The 19,928-nt window shown below is 46.5% G+C and overlaps 1 pseudogene; it reads right to left on the bottom strand.

Annotated features, from left to right (window-relative positions):
* Positions 1-509: 509 nt before the first annotated feature.
* Positions 510-19,928, bottom strand: part of LOC137358327 (probable G-protein coupled receptor 139) — a 35,982-nt pseudogene continuing 16,563 nt past the window's right edge.

A 19,928-nucleotide genomic window follows, 5' to 3' on the forward strand; every position in this document is an offset into this window, starting at 1 on the left:
ACTCCTGGCCATCACCATGAGGAACAGGCCACGCCCCGTCAGCCCCTCCCCATGTAAATTAGGCCCCGCCCCAGGTGTGGAAGGTTATCGGGGTTAGGCAGAAATGTGGAGTAATCAGTTCAGTCATGAACCTATTGAATGGAGGAGCAGGCTCGAAGGGTGGAGTCGCCTACTCCTTCTCCGAATTCGTATGTCCGGATGTTTGCATGTCTGTATGCCCCAACTCTCACGTCAAAATATGGAACAGTCCTCGCCACCACTCTACGTGACCGTGGTGATCAGGTCTGGCCTCGCCCTGTCACCATCCAGACAGGCCCAGATCCCACTCCAAAACAATAGCAACAGGCAACGCCCCCGCTCTGTCAACATAGTGACAGACCTCAACCCCATTTAGCCCTCGCCCAACTCCCCCGTCAACATAGCGACAGGCTCAGACCCTGCTGTGCCACCAGAGCGACAGATCCCGCCCCCAAGAGCGTTGGGATGGGTCAATGATTCAATCCCTCACATCATTGAATTAATTTAACAATTCGAGTAAATGGATATTTCAGCACATTCTTCACCTGCTCCCGAAACTGAGTCTGGGTAACAGCATAAATCGCAGTGTTTGTGCAGCAACCCAGGAGCTGCAGCATAAAGCCCGCTTCCCGCACAAGACCAGGGACAGACCGATACCCCAACCAAAACATCCGGTTCCACAGCCAATACACCATCAACGTTGTCCATAACAGGATGAAATTGGCTGAGATAACTAACAGTAAAATGATGGATTTCCTTCGGCTCTCCATCTCTGGGTCTCTGTGATTCTCCCCATTGCTCTGAACCCGGAGTCTCCTGCGACCTCTGTTGCTCACTAAAATGTGCCTGACGGTCATTGCATTGAGCAACAGAATCACCACAAAGGGAACAAGCACCGTTAGACTATGATTGAGGAACTCGTTGCTCCCCAGAACCACTTGGTCAGACCTGCCATTGTTATGTAACAAAACGTAGATTGGTTCAACAGCTGATAGCGAGTTGTTAACATAAAAAACCAAAAGATGTTCTTCAGACAGCTCAGCACAGTCACTGTTCCCAGAACCACAACCGCCGTTTTCTCGGTGCAATATTTACTTTTCAGCTTCTGGCAACAAATGGCCACAAATCGATCAAAGGTGAAAGTGACAGTGAACCAGACAGAACAGTCTGTGGCTGCGTAAAGTAGAACAGCATGGATATTACATATGGGGACGGACAACAGGAACAGAAATTGTGCCCGATAACGAATGGGAATGTGCCTCAATATCAGGTCAAGGATAATGACCAGTAGATCCGCCACTGCCATGGCCACCAGGTAGCGAGTGACACATTTGGAGAGGCCACACTTTCTTCGACACAGGATCCCAATCGTCAGCAAGTTAGCTGTGAGGAAGGGAAATAAACAGGGAAGTCAGACATCAGGCTTGGAGCAAAGTTACAAGGACTCAACTTAACTGGGGTGTGGGGCTCTAGCAATACATCTGGTCCCAGACTCAGTGTAGTACCAGCAGTGGCTCCGCCTCCCTGACTGGCCCGCTGACCCCCCAAACTTACCTTGTGTCCAGGACTCCAGTGATGGCCCTGGTTCCAGGGATGGAGTACTTCCAGGAGAGGCTCCACTCCCAGGTACGCCTGGGACCATATGCATTGCTGGAGCCCCACACCCCTGTTACTTTGAGGACTTATTGAGAATGACAAATATGTTGCTGTATTCAGTGATGCAGTGAAATAATTAGACCTGAAAGAACAAACAGGAAGATCTGTGATATGGTAGAAGCCAGGAGAGTTTAAATGTCAAAAGTCTGATTGTGAAATTGTTAAGGTCAATGCTGATCATAATGCCCCCCAACTCCTTTAAATCTGTTCAAACTTTCATCTCTCACATTTCAGACCAAGGGTCAGTGGGCTGAAACACTGGGCAGAATATTGATGAGTTCAATGCCAGCATTACTAGTCTCAATCTTCTTGGTGGCAGTGAGGCTCCATGGCCGATCCAAACCCCACTCAGCGGTGGGTCCCAACTTTAAATATTGCAATAAAGGATATGAATAAATGAATGTTCCTTTCACTGCGAACTTGCCAACTGTCTGTGACCTTGCGCGTGGCGGCTGGCACTGATACGCCTTCTGTTTCCCGTCCAGGGAAAGCTGGCACCATCGAGGTAGTGAGGGGGCAATTTAGTATTTTTATTATAGTGCGGGGGCGTGTTGGGGGTTGGCGAGTTAACTCTACATGTGTATTGTGGGGAGGGGAATGTGTGACCTCTGCACGTTGTGCAGCTGTAGGGGAGGTCACATATTAAATGTACGGTTTTTTTTTGGTGGGGTAATGGGAAAGCCATTTATTTTGTTTATCTTGGTGATGGGGTGGTTCATGGGCATCAGCCAGCCTGTTTTATATCAGATTGGCATGGCAACAATACAGCTAAAACCACCAAATGCTGACATACAACGAAAAATAAAGTAAAAATGTTCTCTTAAACTACAAGCCTTACAATGTCCGAAGCAAACGGCATTTTGTTTTAATTTGAAAAAAAAATGTGGGGAACTGATTGTTATTATCGGGTTTAGAAATCAATATATACAATAATGAGAAATAAGGACTATCTCCTCACTCCTCCCTCAATTGGAAGCCAAATATAAAGATTAAAAAAATAGTAAGCCCTGGAATTACTCAACAGCTCAGGAAGCATCTGTGCAGAGAGAAGCAGAGTGAACGTTTCAGGTCTGTGACCTTTCATGAGGGTCATTGAGGCAGTGGAGGCCACCCCCAGTACTACACCAGCACTGGGTTCAGGCCCATTCTTGGATACCCTGAACACCAGATAAGATTTTGCTAGTCACTGGGGCCTGCTTGGGAGTGGAGCCTCTCCCGGAAGAACTTCATTCCTGGAACCAGGGCCATCACTGGAGTCCTAGACCCAAGGTAAGTTTGGGGGATCACGGGGCCATTCAGGAAGGAGGAGCCACTGTTGGTACTACACCAAGTCTGGGACCAGATGCATTGCTGGAGCCCCACATCCCAGTTAAATGTGGCAGGTTCGCTGGGGCCTGCCACAGAGCACGGGTCAATGCCGATACTAACTAGGCCTGGAAGGATTGCAGGAGCTCTAGATTCCAGGTAAGTGTGGGGTGGTGTCCTCTGGGATCTGTGAGGGACTAGAAGGGCACTGATGGTAATAAACCAGTCCTTGGGCACGGACCATTACAGGAGGTTGGAGCCCAATTAAATGTGTTTGGGTATGAATGATCAGTCAGCGTCTGGGGACCATTGTCAGTACCTCAGTTGTCCGGGTACCAGGGCCACAACTAGAGACTCATAGCCAAAGTAAGTATAGCAGCTTTGCCTGGGCCAATAAGGAAGCGGGGGGCACTGCTGCTATCGCACGAGGCCTGGGAGCAGGAGCAGCTTTAGAGTCCCAGACCCAATGTAGGTGTTGCAGGGTCACCGGTGGCAGTCCAGTAGTTCCCAGCAGATGGACGAGGCTGCGTGTTGAGTGCAGGATGTTTACCAGAGGTGCTGCCTTTGCTGCTGAGGGGGCACAGATTACCCGTGGAGGAGGCCCCAAGCCTGCAAGAGACGACCTTGTTTCACTGGATGGCCTGCACAAGTGGCGGGGCTCCCACTAACTGCTCGTGTAATTCCACCTAAAGGGGGCTCTCTTCACTTTGGGTAGGAAGGTCGCATTAGGCACAATGCGATTGGGTCCCTTCGCCTCTGATCCTGTTTCCCAGAAGATGTTAGGGTACTGTATTCGCTGCTCACAATGAGGTCTCCTCTGCATTGGAGAGAGCAAACACAGATTGGGCAACTACTTTGCGGAGCACCTCCACTCAGTCCGAAATCACGACCCCGAGCTTCCTGTTGATTGCCATTTCAACACACCACCTCCCTGCTCTCATGCTCACATCTGTGCCCTGGGATTGCTGCAGTGTTCCAGTGAACATCAACACAACCTGAAGGAACAGCACCTCATTGACTGATTATGCACACTACAGCATGCCAGACTGAACGTTGAGTTCAATACTTTCAGAGCATGCATAGAACCCTTTCTATTTTAGTATTACTTTGATTTTTTTAAATTTCATTTTATTTTAGTTTGTTCCATCATTACAATGTTTTATTGCCATGTGCCTGCCCACTTTTGTTTCCCTCATATTCTTGCATGTGGCTAGAGCTTTCATTATTCTGCCATTTAACACCCTCTCTGTACTAACGCTTTGTCTTTCACCACACCATTAACACACTCTTTGTATTTGCTTTTGCCCAATGACTTCCATGTTAGTTATTCTCTGTGACCCTTTGTGCGATCAATACCTTCTGATTTGTTCTCTTTTGCCCCACCTCCACTTGATTTGCTTAAAACCTATTACATTAGGGCGGGACAGTGGCGCAGTGGTTAGCACCGCAGCCTCACAGCTCCAGCGACACGGGTTCAATTCTGGGTACTGCCTGTGTGGAGTTTGCAAATCAGCATGGGTTTTTGCCGAGTGCTCCGGTTTCCTTCCACCAACAAAAGACTTGATAGGTAAATTGGCCATTATAAATTGCCCCTAGTATAGGTAGGTGGTCGGGGAATGTAGGGACAGGTGAGGATGTGGTAGAAATATGGGATTAGTGTAGGATTAGTATAAATGGGTGGTTAATGGTCGGCACAGACTCGGTGCTGTATCTCTAAATAAATAAATAAACTTCTAACCTTTGCCAGTTCTGATGAAAGGTCACTAACCTGAAACATTAACTTTGCTGCTCATTCCATAGATGCTGCCAGACCTAATGAGTGTTCCCAGCACTTCTTGGTTTTGTGATGAAGGGATGTCGTCAGAGGCAATCTGGACGGCCCCAAGTGACGGCAATTGGAGATTGGTCGTGAAGCCCAGGGGGGAGGGATTCCTGGGAGTTTCATTGTTTCCTGGACAGGGCACTCCATGGGCCATAGATTGCCCACAGAGGAGGGAGCCCAAGCCCACCGAAAGGGCGCCCCATTATACAAGGCATCCTCCTCAAATCGCATAGGTACCCCTGCTGCTGGTTAGATCCCAGCAGTGGTGGGAAGAAGCGCTTAAACTACTGCGAATGGGCCACTTTAGGGCCTCAATCGCCCGATCCTGCCCCAGGCAACATTGTTTTGCGGTGGGTTGGTGATGGGCCATCTGCCCCATCACTCAACATGATTCTATTTGCACCTCCCCCTCCCCTCCCTTCCGACCATGACTCAGGGGTGCACATAAAATCCAGATCAGCAGAAGAGACCATGAAGGAATTTGATAACAAGAAAGACAGCTTTAAAATCAAGAGCCTTGTTAATCGAAAGACAATGATGGTCATGCGAGCACAAGAGTTATACGTGAATGGGAGTTCCTGTGAGTTGACACATCAGCAGCAGAGTTTTGAACGACTTAAAGTTTGCAGTGAGTAGAATGTGGGATATCATCAGACAGGCATTGGAATAGTCAAGTCTAGAGGTTAAGAAGGCATGAATGAAGGTTTTGAGCAGAGGAGCTGAGAAAGGGTCGAAGTCGAATCATGTTACAGAGGTGAACATATGCTATATTAATGAAGGTGCTTATATGTGGTTGGAATCTCTTCTCAGGTTCAAATATGACACCAAAGCTGTGAACTGTCTGGTTTAGTATCACACAGTTGAAAGGGAGAGGGATGGAATCAGTAGACAGTAAATGGACTTTGGTGCTGGAACTGAAAACAACAGCTTCAATCTTCAGAATTGTTAACTGACACAGCATTTGTGTGAGGTAATGCAGTTTAGAAGGCTATATGTGGAGGGATAATACAAGCTAACAGATACAACTTTAAAGCGAGTACAAGGACAGAGACAAGGGGCTTATTTGTGCTTAAATCTTTGAAGGTCTCCAAACAGGTTACCAAAGCAGGAAATAATGAGATCCTAGGCTTTTTAAATAGATATACAGAGAATAAAAGTGGGAAATGTATGCTAAACCTACATTAAAAGGTAGGGCACGTCCCAGCAGATCATACATGGAAAATCTGAATTTTAATCACCTAATGCTAGGGCACATGGATGTGGTGCTGAAGCCTTTTTCATGGAGGCCAGGAGGAGGACAGAGGCCATGTTTCCGTCGGGAGGGAGTGCAGAACCTCAAGAAAAAACCCACTGAAAGGAATGGGAGCTGGGGACGAGGGAGGTCAATGCAGGATGCCTGGATCCGAGGACATGGCAGCAGTGCCAGAAGAAATTAAATGAGCTCACACGGGTCATAGGGAAATAGAGTTATACAGCACAGAAACAGGCCATTTGGTCCATCGTGACTGTGCTGGTCATCAAGCACCTAACTATTCTCATCCCATTTTCCAGCACTTGGGCATTAGTCTTGCATGCTATGGCATCTCAAGTGCTCATCTAAATACTTCTTAAATATTGTGTGGTTTCCTGCCTCTACCACCTCTTCAGGCAGCGTGCTCCATTTCCAACCACCCTCTGGGTGAAAACATTTTTCCTCAAATCCCCTATAAGCATTCTGCACATTACCTTAAATCTATGCGCCCTTGTTATTGACCCCTCTGCTAAGGGGAAAGAAAGTTTCTTCCTATCTAGTCTATCAAAGCCCCTCATAATTTTGTGCACCTCAATCATATCTCCCCTCAGCCTTCTCTGCTCTAAGGAAAACAGCCCAAGCCTTTTCAGTCTCTCTTCATGGCTGAAATGCTTCAACCCAGGCAACATCCTGGTGAATCACCTCTGCATCCTCTCCAGAGCAATCACATCCTTCCTATAATGTGGTGCCCAGAACTGTACACAGCTCTCCAACTGTGGCCTAACTAGTGTTTTATACAGCTCCATCATAACCTCCCTGCTCTCATATTCTATGCCTTGAATAATAAAGGCAAGTATCCCAATATGTCTTCCTAACCACCTTATCTATCTGTGCTACTGTCTTCAGTGATCTATGTACAAGTACACGAAGGACTGTCTGACCCTCTGTACTTCCTAGGGTCCTGCCATCCATTGTATATTCCCTTGCCTTGTTAGCCCTGCAGAAATGCATCACCTCACACTTCTCAGGATGAAACTCCATTTTCCACAGCTCCGCCCACCTTACCAGCCCATCTATATCGTTCTGTAATCTAAGGCTTTCCTCCTCACTTTTTACAATGCCACCAATTTTCGTGTCATCCGCGAACTTACTGATCATACCTCCGATATTCACATCCAAATCATTAATGTACACTACAAACAGCAGGGGTCCCAGCACCGATCCCTCCGTTACACCACTGGTCACAGGCTTCCACTCGCAAATACAACACTCGACCGTTATCCTCTGCCTCCTCCCACAAAGCCAATGTTGGATCCAATCTGTCAAATGGCCCTGAATCCCACGTGCTCTTACCTTCTTAACCATTCTCCCATGCGGGATCTTTTCAAAGGTTTTACTGAAGTCCAGAAAGACTACATTCGCTGCTTTACCCTCATCTACACATTTCGTCACCGCCTCAAAAAATCCAAAGCCGTATTGACTATCCCTGATTTATCCATTTCTCTCCAAGTGGAGATTAATCCTGTCCCTCAGAATTTGTCCCAAAATTTTTCCTACCACTGATGTTAAACTCACCAGCCTGTAATTAAATGGCTTATCCCTGCTATCCTTCTTAAATATTGCTACCACATTCGCTGCCCCCCAGTCCTCTGGTACCTCTCCTGTGGCCAGGGAGGATTTGAACATTTGTGTCAAAGCCCCTGCTATCTCCTCCCATGCCTCACATAACAGCCTGGGATACATTCATCTGGGCCTGGGGATTTATCCGCTTTAAAGCCCGGTAAACCAGCTAATGCTTCCTCTCTTTCAATGTTAATATACTCAGGTATATCACAAACCCCCACCCTGACCTCGACACCTACATCGCCCTTCTCCATGTCAATATCAGTGAATTCATCTCCATATGGCATCTCCTACCCCCATCATTACCAACTTATCACACTGCTCAATGTTCACTACACCCCCATTACTCACCCATCAGCAATCTCAAACAATCAGGACCCACACCTAACATTCACATACTCCACCTCATCACTGATAGCCGTCTCATAACTATCTCTCGCTGCCTCCACATACCACCAGCTATTCAGGTATGGCAGGAACATCACCCAAACACAGTGAAATACAATCACTGAGATTATGGCCACGCTATTGCAGGATATGTTGCCTATAATCTCAGGGCGCAGCACTAAACTGATGGGGGCCAGGCATACCTTCATCCCCAGAGACTGATGGAGGAGACGGTTCTCCACATCATGACACCAGCTATGACTGAACCCGTAGCATCCGGCATCACCGAGAGCATTCAGGATGATGCTATGTGTCTGCCTTATGCCCCTTCTTAACTTCCACCTCCCCCTCATCAGTGCTGTCTGGGATGATGTGCAAGCTACCGGTGGTGGGACCATGGATCTCCTGCTTTCCATCCCAGCAACAATCCCTGAATTCAACCCTCGCCTTCTGATTTCATACTTTCCAATGATAATCCAAAACTGTCAGCTTCCCAGGCACGGCAGCTCCAGCAGATAGACAGAGAGAGAGAGAGCAACAGCACAGCATTGATGATGTCGCACCATCACTTGGTCTGACAGGCGCAGTCATCTGCTGAAAGCTTGCACTGCATGTACCTTAGAGGCTGGTAAAGAGTCGGAATGTTCACGTGTTCGTTTATAGTATCATAGAGTCAGGATTGGTACAGTACAAAAGAAGGCCATGCAGCCTGTCGTGTCTGTACTGGACACTGCAGAGCAATTCAGCTAGTCCCCTCCAGCCCCTGGACTTTCCCTAGCTATGTGTTTTTTTTCTGTTCAGATAATTTTCCAATTCCACTGTGAATTGCACGGTTGAATCCGCCTCCACCAATGTCTAAGGCTTTGCATTCCAAATCCTAACCATTCGCTGCACCTTTGCTTCTTTGCCAATCACCTTAAGTCAATGTCCTTTGCTTATGGAACTGTCGGCCAATGGGAACTACTTATCCCGAGCTACACTCTCCAGACCCTTCATAATTTTAAACACTTCTATCAAATCTCCTCTCGACGTTCTCGTCTGTATGGAGAACAACCTCAGCTTCTCCAATCGACCCAGTCAACTGAAGTCCCTCATCCTGCAACGTGTCTGAAAATATTTTCTCCACCCTGTCTACAGCTTTCACATCTTTCCTAAATTGCGGTACCAGGATTAGACGCAATACTCCAGTTGAGACGGAACCATATTTTATACAGGTTTGTCACAGCTTCATAGATCTTGTACTATATGACCCTCTTCATAAATCCTTGGATCGTGTAGGCCTCATTAAAGGCTTTCTCTGCCCTGCAACTATCAACAAAATGAGCACATATACCCGCAGGTCCCTCAGCTCCTGCACCCCTGTAGAATTGTATTCAGTATTTTATACTGTACCTCCTCGTTCTTCCTACCGAAATGAATCACTTCACACTTCCCATTATTAAATTTCATCTGCTTTCTTACCACCCATTCTCCCAGCCTGTCGACGTCCGCCTGAAGCCTATCGCTATCCTCATAATTCACAATACTTCCACCTTTTGTGTCGTCGATCAAAATCATGCCCTACACATCCAAAGCCAGGCCATTCATATAGATCAAGAAAAGCACTGGTGCTGATACCGACACCCGGGGAACCCACTGGCTACTTCCTCCAGCCCTAGGGAAAACAAAAAAAACATTCACCACTACACTGTGTTGTTGCTCAGCCAATTTCCAATTGATGCAGCAACTGTCCTGTTTATTCATGGGCTCTCCCTTTGCTGACAAACCTGTTGTGTGACACTTTATCAAATGCCTTTTGGGAGTCTATGTACACCACTTCAACATCATTACCCTTATCAGCCACTCAGCTCCTGACCTCATTATAGCCTTGGTTCAAACATGGGCAAAAGAGCTGAACTCTACAGGTGAGCGGAAAACTCTCTGCTGGTTGGAGTCATACCTAACGCAAAGGAAGATGGTTGTGATTGTTGGAGGTCAACAATCTCAGCTGCAGGACATCACTTCAGGAGTTCCTTGTGGTAGTGTCCGAGACGCAACTATCTACACTTGCTTCATCAAGCACCATGCTTCAATCATAAGGTCAAAAGAGAAGATGTCTACATATCATCTGACCTTCAGTAAAGGAGACATAACTTCAGGGGTGGAGAGCAATCGGACCTGTTTGGGAAAGCCGAGAACGAGAGTAGATAAATTCAGCACGAGGCTGCGGGCATTCACTTACCTTCTGGGAGAGGACAGCAGTCCATGCGCACCTGAGTTTTGAAAAAAAGTCAAAAGTGACATCACAGGGAAGCTGCAAGTTGGTTAGTTGGTGAGTAACTGCTGTTAGGGAATAACTTGAAATAGCTGCGTAAGTAAACAAATTAAGTGAAAGAGCTACAGTTTTTTAGTATAGTATTTTTATGCATGCATCGGAGGTGGGCGTCGCTGGCCTGGCCAGCATTTATTGCCCATCCCAAATTGCCCTTGAGAAGTTGCTGGTGAGGTGCCTTCTTGAACTGCTGCAGTCTTGTGGGGTAGGTACACCCACAGTGCTGTTAGGAAGGGGGTTCCAGGGTTTTGGCCCAGTGACAGTGAAGGAACGGCGATGTCGTTCCACCTCAGGATGGTGTGTGACTTGGAGGGTAACTTGCAGGTGGTGGTGTTCCCATGAATTTGCTGCCCTTGTCCTTCTATTTGGCAGAGTTTGCGGGTTTGGAAGTTACTGTCTAAGGAGCCTTGGTGCGTTGCTGCAGTGCATCTTGTTGATGGTACACGTATCTGCCAATGTGCATCGGTGGTGGAGGGAGTGAATGTTTGTAGATGGGGTGCCAATAAAGCGTGTTGCTTTGTCCTGGATGGTGTCAAGCTTCTTGTGTGTTGTTGGGGCTGCAACCATCCAGGCAAGTGCAGAGTATTCCATCACATTCCTGACTTGTGCCTTGTCGATGGTGGACATTCTTAGGGGAGTCAGGAGGTGAGTTACTCGCCGCAGGACTCCGAGCCTCTCACCTGTTCCTGTAGCCACGGTGTTTATATGGGCTACTCCAGTTAAGTTTCTGGTCAATGGTAGCCCCTAGGATGTTGAAAGTAGGGGATTCAACGATGGTAATGCCATTGAATGTCAAGGGCAGATGGCTAGATTCTCTCTGTTGGAGATGGTCATTGCCTGACACTTGTGTGGCGCGAATGTTACTTGCCACTTATCAGACCAAGCCTGGATACTATCCAAGTCTTGCTGCATTTCTACACGGACTACTTCAGTATTGAGGAGTTTGATATTTAGGGAATCAAGGTCCCTCGTGTATATAATCAATTTGTTGGGTAATTTAAGTGAGTAAATTATGGATAAGTCATGGCAGGGCAGCTTGGCAGCATGGAGTACTCCTCCTGTGCAATGTGGAAAGTCAGGGACTCTTCCAGAGTCCAGGGTAACACTTGTACAGGAAGTGTCTCCAGCTGCAGCTACTTAAAATCCGCGTTTCAGATCTGGAGCAGCGGCTGGAAACATTGGAGCATCCGCAAGGCTGAGATCCTCATGGAGGTGGCCACACCGGAGGGAAAGACTGCTCAAGCAGAAAAGTAATGGGTGACTGCAAGGCAGAGTAGAAGTACAAGGCAGGTAGTGCATGAAACCCCTGGGCCCATTTCCCGATCTAACAGATTTTCCACTTTGGATACAAGTGTGGAATATAGCTTCTCAGGGGAATGTGCCAAGAGCCAGGTCTGTGGCACCACGGGTGGCTCAGCTGCACAGGAGGGGAGGAACAATCGTGGGAGAGCTATAGTGATAGGGGATTATATCGTAATGGTTACAGATAGGCGTTTCTGTGGCCGCAAACGTGAGTCCAGGATGGTAAGTGACTTCCCTGGTACTAGGTCCAGGATGTCACGGAGCAGCTGCAGGCCATTCTGAAGGGGAGGGTGAACAGTCAGAAGTCATGGTTCACATTGGCACCAAAATCATAGGTAGAAAGAGGGATGAGGTCCTACAACAGGAATTTATGGAGCGAGGAAGCAGATTAAAAAGCAGGACCTCAAAGTTTGTAATCTCTGGATTATTCCCAGTGTCACGTGCTAGTGAGTAGAGGAATGCAGGGATAGAGCAGATGAATGCGTGGCTGAAGAGATGGTGCAGGAGGGAGGGCTTTGGGTTCCTGGACCACTGGGTCTGTTTTTGGCGAAGGTGGGATCTGTACAAGTTGGACGGATTGCACTGAACTGGAACAGGACCGACATCCTTGCTGGGAAGTTTGCTCGTGCTGTTCAGGGGCGCGGTCGCGTGGGGGGCGGGGGTGTGGGGTGGAGGGGTGAAACTAATTTGACAGGGAAATGGGATGCAGCGTGTAGCTACTGTGCGGGGTGATGCACAGTCAAAATTAGGAGATACACTAAGTCAATCTGGAAGGCAGAGAAAATATAGACCTTTTAAGGCACAAGCAAATAATACAAGGCTGGATTGTATCTATTTTAACGCAAGTGGTCTTACTAGTAAGGCAGATGAATTGATGGCATTGATAAACACATGTAAATATATTATTGCTGTCACAGAGACATGGTTGAGCGAAGGGCAGGACTGGCAGCTCAATATTCCAGGGTATAGAATCTTCAGGTATGGCAGGGGAGGGAGTAAAAGAGGAGGTGGCATTGCACTGTTGATCAAGGAGTCAATTACGACAGTAAGGAGGGATGAAGATTCCTCAAAAAAGGCCATATGTCTAGAACATAAAACCAAAAAGGGGTTAATCAGTTGGCTGGTAGTGTACAACAGGCCTCCAAATAGTCAGGGAGAGATCGGGGAGCAGATGTGATGGCAAATCTCAGAGAGGTGTAAAAAACAATCCGCCAATAATAGTTGGGGATTTCAACTTACCAATATCAACTGCGATAGTCTTAGTGCAAAAAAAATAAAGGGGGCAGAATTCCTACAGTGCATACAGGACAGCTGTAGTCCTACATGAGAAGGGGCAGTACTGGACCTAATCCTAGGGAATGAACTGGACAATTGGTAGTAGTGCCAGTGGGGGAACATTTCGGTGATAGTACCCATATTTCTGCAAGATTTAAATAGTTGTGGAATAGAACAAAGAGGGACCGGAAATAAACGTATTGAATTGAGGAAGGTCGATTTCAATGTGATAAAACAGGATCTGGTCAAGGTGGACTGGGAGCAGCTACTTGTAGTGAAGTCTACATCAGGCCAGAGGGATTCATTCAAAAAGGAAATAGTGAGAGTTCAGGGCAAACATGTTCTGGTAAAGGTGAAGGGTAGGACCAATGAGTCCATGGAACCCAGGATGTCAAGGGATATAGAGGATTGGATAAGGGGAAAAAAGAGGTTTATGGCAGATTCAGAGCACTGAAAACAGCGGAGGCACTAGAGGATTTTAGAAAGTGTAAGGGGGTACTTAAAAAAGTAATTAGGAAAGCAACGAGGTGACTTGAAAAATCTCTGGCGGCCAAAATACAGGAAAATCCCAAGGCGTGTTATAAGTCTATTAAGGGCAAGAAGGTAACCAGGGAAACAGTAAGGCCTATTAGGGACCAAAATGGAAATGTGTGTGGAGCCGGAGGGCATAGCTGAGGTATTAAATGATTGCTTTTCATTTGAGTTCACGATGGAGAAGGGCGTTGTAGTTGTAGAGACAAGGGAAGGGGATGGTGATACAGTTGAACAAATTATCATTGAAAGAGAGGAATCATTAGCTGTCTTAGCGGGCTTAAAAGTGGATAAATCCACAGGCCCAGATCAGATGTATCCCAGGCTGTCATGTGAGGCAAGGGAGGGGATAGCAAGGGCTCTAACAACAATTTTCAAATCCTCTCTGCCCACAGCAGAGGTACCAGAGTGAATGGAAGACAGCGAATGTGGTACCAGTATTCAAAAAGGGTTGCAGGGATAAACAAGGTAATTGCAGGCCAGTGAGTCTAACATCAGTGGTAGGGAAACCATTGGAAAAAATTCTGAGGGGAAGGATTAATGTCCATCGGAGAGGCAGGAATTCATCAGGGATAGTCAGCATGGCTCTGTCAGAGGGAGATCGTGTCTAATTAACTTGATTGAATTTTTCGAGGATGTAACTAGTTGTGTATATGAAGGTAAAGCAGTTGATTTAGTCGAGATGGACTTCAATAAGACTTTTGATAAGGTCCCGCATGAGAGATTGGTTAAGGAGGTAAGAGCCCACGGGTTCCAGGGCAATTTGGCAATTTGGATCCAAAATTGTCTCTGTGCTAGGAGGCAGAGTGTGATTGTCGAGAGTGTATTTTGTGTTTGGAAGCCTGTGACCAGTGGAGTACCACAGGGATCGGTGCTGGCACCCTTGCTGCTTGTAGCGTATATTCATGATTTATACGTGAATAATGGAGGTATGATCAGTAAGTTCGCAGATGACACAACATTTGGTGGTGTCATAAATAGTGAGGAAGAAAGCTTTAGATTACAGGATGATATGGATGGGCTGGTAAGATGGGCAGAGCTGTGGCAAGTGGAATTTAATCCTGAGAAGTATGAGGTGATGCATTTTGGGAGGAATAACAAGGCAAGGGAATATACAATGGATGGGAGGACCCTAGGAAGTACAGAGGGTCAGAGGGTCCTTGTTGTACTTTTCCATAGATCACTGAAGTCGGCAGCACAGGTAGATAAGGTGGTTAGGAAGGCATCTGGGAAACTTGCCTTTATTGGTGGAGGCATAGAATATAAGAGCAGGGAGATTATGATGGAGCTGTATAAAATGCTAGTTAGGCCTCGCTAGAGTAGTGTGTACAGTCCCGCTCTCCACGCTATAGTAAGGATGTGATTGCACTGGAGAGGGTACAGCGGAGATTCCCCAGGATGTTGCCTGGACTGGAGAATTTCAGCTGTGAAGAGAGACTGGATAGGCGAGTGTTGCTTTCGTTAAAACAGAGAAGGGTGAGAGGGGACCGGATTGAGGTTTACAAAATTAGGAGGGGCATTGATAGGACGAACCATTTTCCATGAGAGGAGTCAATAACCATGGATCATATGTTTATGGTCAGGTGCAAGAGGCTTAGAGAGGATTTGAGGTTTTTTTTCACCCAGAGGATGGTTAGAATCTGGAACACATTGCCTGAAGGGATGGTTGAGGCAAGAACCTTCACAGCATTTAGGAAGTATTTAGATGAACATTTGAAATGCCATAGCATACAAGGCTAAGGGCCAAGTGCTGGAAAATGGGATTTGGATGGATCAATGCTTGATGGTGGGCACAGAAGCGATGTGCTGAAGGGCTTGCTTCTCTGCTGTATAGCTCTATGACTCTTTGATCAGCATCCTGGGCATCACTATTGACCAGAATCTGAATTCGAACAGCCAATTAAATGCTATGGCTCCAAGAGCAGGTCCAGTGCTAGGAATTCTACTGCGAGTAACTAACATCCTGACACCCCAAAGCCTGTCCACCAACTACAAGCACACTTCAGGAATGTGACGTCATATACTCCACTTGCCTGGACCGGTGCAGCTCCGACGACACTCAAGAAACTCGACAACATCCAGGACAAAGCAAGCCGCAGGATTGTCACCCCATCCACCACCATGAACCTTCACTACCTTCACCACTGACGCACAGTGGCAGCAGTGTGTATCTTCTACGGGATGCACTGCAGCAGCTCGCCAAGGCTCCTTCGACAGCACGTTCTAAACCCGCGATCTCTACCACCTAAAAGGGCAAGGGCAGCAGATACATGAGAACACCACCAGCACCTGCAATTTCCTCTCCAAGCCACACACCATTCTGAATTGGAATTATATCACTGTTATTTCACTGTCGCTGGGTCAAAATGCTGGAACTCCCTTTCTTACAGCGCTGTGGGTCCACTTACACGACATTGCCTGCAGTGGTTCAAGAAGGCATCTTGCCACCAACTTCTCAAGGAAATTAGGGATGGTAAATAAATGCTGGCCCACATGCCATACATGAATTAACAGAAACGATGACAGTGTTCAGTACCATATGCAAATCCTCAGACACTGTAGCAGTCCATGACCGCATGCCCCAAGACATGGGCAGCATTCTGGCTTGTGCTGATAATGGGCATGTATTCTTCGCACCAAACAAGTCAGGAGTGTGATGGAATACTTTCCACTTACCTGCCTGAGTACAGCTCCAACAGCAATCAGGAATCGCGAAACCATTCAAGACAAAGCCACCCACTTGATCGGCACCACCTTGTACATTCACTCCCATTCAAAACAAAAGGTAACCCAAAGTATTCCAATAGGGATTCCACCAATCTTGTACTGCATACAAATATGAAGCAGGTAGTGGGAAGTGATGTAGAACGTATTAGCGACACGAAGGGTAAGAATTATATTTGGAGGCATGTGGCAAGGCTGGAATACACAATGAGTAATAAAAGCAAAATAATGGAGATCCTGGAAATCTGAAAAAAAAGCAAGAAATGCTGCAAAAACTCAGAACTGATGAAGGGTCACGGATCTGAAATATTAACACTGCTTCTCTCTCCACAGATGCCACCAGACCTGCTGAGTATGTCCAACATTTCTGGTATATATGATGTAATACAGAATCAGTACTTTGTATTTGTCTTTATTAAGGAAGAGGAGTCTGGCAAAGTATCGGTCGAAGCAGAGAGAATAGAGGCAATTGATAGGGTAATAAATGAGAAGGGAAGGTACTAGTTCGGCTGGTTGTGCTTAGGGTAGATTAGTAAACTTTCCTGATTGCTTGAAACCCAGGTTGTTAAAGGAAGGTGAGGTGGAGATAATGGAAGGGCTTTCCACAATCATCCAATATTCCCTAGATATGGGGGAGTTGCAGGATGACTGGAGAGGGGCAAATTATGAAAGGGTGTAAGGATACTCCTAAAAACTAGAGAGCAGTTGGTTTAACATGCGTGAAGTTTATGGTTTTAGAAACAAGTCAGGGAAACAATCAATAGGCACTTCTTGAGGCTTGAGCGAATTAACAATAACCTTCATGGATTTTTAAAGGGCAGATCATGCAGTAACAGAGAAGGTTGATGAAGGGAATGCGATGGACGTTGTTCATATGGACACGAAGAAAGCATTTGATGATTTGTTGAGATACCACGTAAAAGTCTGGTTAACATAATTCAGGCTCGTGGAATCGGAGGGTTATTTATCCAATTGGATTGAAATTGGCTTAAGGGCGGTAAATGGTGGCTTTAATGAATGCACGTTGGTAGACAGTGATGTTCGCCAAGGGTCAGTGTTCGGTCCACTGTGTATTTTGTTTTCCTTCTGCGGGATATAATGACTTGGATCTTGGCCTACTCAGTAGCATTTCAATATTTGCTGATGATACCAAACTTGGACAGTGACAATGAGAAAGATATGCACCACCTGCCGCAGAACATAGATAAGTTGGCAAAATGGGCAGGCAAGCGACCAGTGAATTTTAATTCAGATAAGTGTGAGGTGATGCATTCCGTTTTAAACGATAGGAAGTTAACAGAGACTTCAAAGCACAGTTCTAAAGAATGTGCAGGAACAGAGGGACCTGGGGATGCACGTGCATCGAACTTTGAAGGCGTTAAAAAATAGAGTGGTTAGTAAAGCATGGGGCATATAGGGCTTCATAAATAGGGAAATAGTTTTCAAAAGCAAGAAAGTTATGGAGTCATACAGGATAGAAACAGTCCCTTCGGCCCACCGTATAAATGGCAACCTGAATGCTTATCCATACTAATCCTACCTGCCTGCATTAATTCCATATCCCTCTATGCATTGCTCATTCAAGTACCTGTTCAGAAGCCTCTGAAATGTTGCTACTGTTCCTGCCTCCACCACCTCCTCTGGAAGCTCATTCAGGTACCCACTATTATTTGTGTGAAAAATTTACCCCTTTGATCCCCTTTAAACCTCCTCCATCTCACCTTACATCTATGCCATCTAGTTTTAGTCACCCCTACCATGGGAAACAGACTCTGGCCTATCAATGCCTCTCATAATTTTATATACCTCGATCATGCCCCCTCTCAGCCTCCTTCACTCCAGGGAAAACAGACCCAGCCTGTCCAATCTCTCTTTATAACTCAAGCCCTCCAAACCAGGCAACATCCTTGTGAATCTTTTCTGCACCCTCTCTGGTTTAATCACACATTTCCTGTAGTTCAGCGACCAGAACTGCACACAGTACTCCAAATGCGGCCGAACCAACGTTATGTACAACTGTAACATGACGTCGCAACTCTTGTACTCAGTGCCTCAGCCGATGAAGGCAAGCATGCCATACGCCTTCTTCGCCACCCTGTCTAACGTGTTGCCACTTTCAGGGAACTATGTACTTGCACCCCAAAGTCTCTCTGCTCAACAACACTCTACAGGACCTGTCATTCTCTGTATATGTCCTGCCCTGGTTTAGCTTCCCAAAATGCATTACTTCACACTTGTCTGTGTTAAATTCCATTTGCTAATCCCTTGCCCACTTTCCCAGTTAATCTATATCCTGTTGTAACGTTAGACAACCTTCTTCTCCGTCCACTATACCACCAATTTTGATGTCATCTGCAAACTTGCTAATCATTGACCCTATATTCACATCAAAGTCATTAATATATATGACAAACAACAAAGGGCCAAGCACCGATCCTTGCAGCACACCACTGGTCACCGGCCTCCAATCTGAAAAGCAACCCTCCACTACCACCCTCTGCCTCCTATCACCAAGCCAATTTTGTATCCAATTTGCTAGCACACCCTGGATCTCATGTGTTCGAACCTTCTGGACCAGCCTACCATGCGGGACCTTTTCAATAGCCTTGCTAAAGTTCATGTAGACAAGGTCCATCGCCCTGTCCTCGTCAATCCTCTTGGTCACCTCCTCAAAAACTCAATAAAATTCATGAGACATGAGTTCCCAAGCACAAAGCCACGCTGACTATACATAATCTGACAATGCCTTTCCAAATACATATAAATCCTGTCTCTCAGATTCCCTTGCAATAACTTTCCCACCACTGATGTAAGGCTCACCGGCCTATAGTTCCCTGGCATATCTCTGCTGCCCTTCTTAAATAAAGGCAGAACATTAGCTATCCTCCAGTCTTCTGGTACCTCACCCGTGGCTAACGATGATACAAAAATCTCTGCAAGGGCCACAGCAATCTCCTCTCTTGCTTCCCAGAGCATCCGAGGATACACCTGGTCAGGCCTCGAGGAATTACCCACATTAATGTACTTCAAAACCTCCGACACCTCCTCATTTGTAATGCTGATATGCTGCCAGATATCGGTGTTCCCTCCCTTGAGCTCACTAGCTTCTATGACCTCCTCCACGTTAAATACAGGCAGACATATTCATTTCAGACCGCGCCCATTTGCCGTGGGTCCACACATAGATTACCACACTGATCCTTAAAGGGACCTACTCTCCCTACCTACCCTTTTATGAAGGTTTTTGCACTGGTTGGGCCACAGCGAAAATATTGCGTCCAATCTAGTCACCACATTTTAGAATAGATATGAGGGTCCTGGAGAGGGTGCAGAAGACGTTTAGCCGAATGATTCGAGGGTGGGGATTTTAGTTAAAAGATTTACTTTAAAAACCTGGGGTTTGTCTCCCTGCAGCAAATAATATTGAGGAAGATTTGATAGAGATGTGCAAGATTATGACAGGCATGCATAATGTAGACAAATGAAAACGGTTCACATTAAATGATGGTACAAGGACAAGGGGAGACTGATTGAAAATCTTGGGCAAGAGATGCAATGGGAATGTGAAGAAGAAATGCTTATGTAGCGAGTGATAATGACTTCGAAGTTGCTGCCCACGTGGATGTTGGAAACGGAGGTGATCAATGACTTGCAAAGAAATTGCATGGGCTCTTCGAGGGAAGAAAGTTTCTGGGCTCCATGGGTTGAGAGTCGGAATGGGACTGTCTGGATTTATCTGCGAA

This window comes from Heterodontus francisci, chromosome 49 (assembly GCF_036365525.1).
Source record: "Heterodontus francisci isolate sHetFra1 chromosome 49, sHetFra1.hap1, whole genome shotgun sequence".
In the NCBI taxonomy this organism is placed as follows: Eukaryota; Metazoa; Chordata; class Chondrichthyes; order Heterodontiformes; family Heterodontidae; genus Heterodontus; species Heterodontus francisci.